Here is a 2,463-nt window from a genome sequence, read left to right as displayed (position 1 = left end):
GGGGCAACGTTAAGACTTAGACACATAAATACACACGCACACACACACACACACACACACACACACACACACACACACACACATTCATACATACGACGGGCTTCTTTTCAATTTCCGTCTACCAAATCCACTCACAAGTCTTTGGTTGGCCCAGAGCTATACTAGAAAACGCGTAGCAACGGTGCCACGCAGTGGGACTGAACTCAAGACCACATGGCTTTAAAGCAAGCTTCTTAACCACTTACCCACAACAATAGGTGCAACATCTATCTGCCGCAACCCTGTTGTAATTAAGACTAAATGTTGTAAACGTGTTGTAGTGTCCAACGGCAACAGGAAAACCCTTAAATTAATCATGTCACTAATTAATCGCTTCTCGCTTAATTGCCAAATCATTTTCGTAGGTTGAAGTGATTACATTAGAGGATTATTAGGAATTTGATAATTAAGTATTATGAATTCTACAAATTAAGCCAACAGCTGATATCGTATGACGATATGTGGATGGAACTGGAACTAAAGTATTAGGCCATGCGACCGACGTTTGTGCTGTAACTCAATTCATGTATGTATGTACGTATGTATGTATGTATGTATGTATGTACGTATGTATGTATGTATGTATGTATGTACGTATGTATGCATTTATGTATGTATGTATGCATTTATGTATGCATTTATGTATGTATGTATGCAGTTATGTATGTATGTATGCATTTATATATGTATGCATTTATGTATGTATGTATACATGTATATATGTATGTATGTATTTATGTATGTATGTATGTATGTTTTTATTTTTCATTCCCTTCGAAATTTATCCCTAATAGTGGTTTGGATTTTGGCTATTCCTTCTAGCGTGCCAGGTATCCTATGATGGTTACCTCCTATGTGTTTAAATGTACACTGTATTTACGCAAATATATATATATATATATACATGTGGGTGCGGTGTGTGCGTGTGCGTGTGCGTGCATGTGTTCGTGTGTGCGTGCATGCGTGCATGTTTGTACAACGAGCTTCTGTAGTGTTTCTGTTTGCCAAATTGCATCCAGAAGTTATTGATAATCCTGGGGCTATATTGGAGAACACTTAAACAAAATGCCACGAGGTGAAATCGAACCCCAAATCACTTAGTTGCGAAGGTGAATTCAGAATCTCTCAGCAAAGCCGGGCGTTAATATGTACATATGCATGCATGCATGTATGTATGTCTGTATGTATGGATGGATGGTTGGATGTATGTATCTATCTATAAACTCACCCCCCCCCCCCCCCCCCACACACACACATGATAGTGCAGATGTACCAAGGTTAGTAGGCTTCCTTTCTAACCATATGGTTTCAGGTTGAGACTCATTGTTTGGCACTTTATTTTTGCTCATCACCGCTCGATAAACGGTATTGGTTTGTTCAGCGCCGTAAATAAGCGGTCCGCCGTAAGAGACCGATAGAATAAGTACCGCGCTTGAAGAAATTACACATACTTTTATCGATTTGTTCGACTTCAATGCACTGCTCCAGTATGACCGAAGTAAAAGATAAAAGATTAAACGTATAAGGTATTATTTAAAATTATGTTTTCTCCACTACCGTCCATCTTTCCGCGTGTGTGCCCAAGCGAACGGACGCCATTGTTACGCAAATATACATTCATATGTACACAGCTAATGTCTGACACACAATCATGGTGTCGTATCAGTGAAGTCGACATCTGAAAATATTCATTGTTCCTTGCAATGAACCCGAGAAATTCCTCTAGGTTTTAAGCTGTAGAAAAAAGTAAATAAGGATCCATTACGTAAAATATCTCAATCACTCACTCAATGAAGTGTTAGCACGAATCAATTGATTCGTACGAAGCGAGTTGCGTTACTGCATAAGAAATAAAGAGCTTTGCTATAACGTTATGTCAGCCATTAATGATGCACATTAAATAATAGCATCAGTAACCAACAGATCCTGTCCCCTGTGAAAATTGTTAGAAACTAAGGACAACAACCGAAAACAAAAGTGATAACAATATCATTGAGTCTATCAGTGTTGCCGCCATTACACCCATATATTAATATGTGGTAGGCACTTTCGTTTTTACTTTCTGCATTTTTTAAAATACTACAGCCATCATTTTCATCGCAACAATATTTACCACCAACTCCACTACAAACAAGAAGAAGAATAACAGCAACATCCGAGTCGTCACTCCACCACTACCACCACCACCACCGTCACAATCATACTAAATCTACTGCAGTTGCTGTCTCGCTTGCTCCGCAAAAAAGTGTTGATTGTAATGGTACTTTGATGAATAAAATTTCCGTATTGTTGAAATATATTGTGATGAATTTCGTATTTCAAAACGTTGTTTACATTTTTACTCAGCGTGATAGATATTCCTAGGTGAATTGATTTCAAATTTTGAGAGTTTACCTCCATAAATTCTCATCAGCAGGTCATATT

The 2,463-nt window shown here is 38.1% G+C and overlaps 1 protein-coding gene across 1 annotated transcript in view; it reads right to left on the bottom strand.

The window, feature by feature from the left end:
- The window catches only part of LOC106876108 (ocellar opsin), a gene marked incomplete at its 5' end in the record, with an annotated part of 47,296 nt that overhangs the window by 937 nt on the left and 43,896 nt on the right, over window positions 1–2,463 (bottom strand). The window lies entirely within an intron of this gene.

Source organism: Octopus bimaculoides, chromosome 25 (genome assembly GCF_001194135.2).
Source record: "Octopus bimaculoides isolate UCB-OBI-ISO-001 chromosome 25, ASM119413v2, whole genome shotgun sequence".
NCBI lineage: Eukaryota > Metazoa > Mollusca > Cephalopoda > Octopoda > Octopodidae > Octopus > Octopus bimaculoides.
This window is presented reverse-complemented; position numbering and strand designations above follow the sequence as displayed.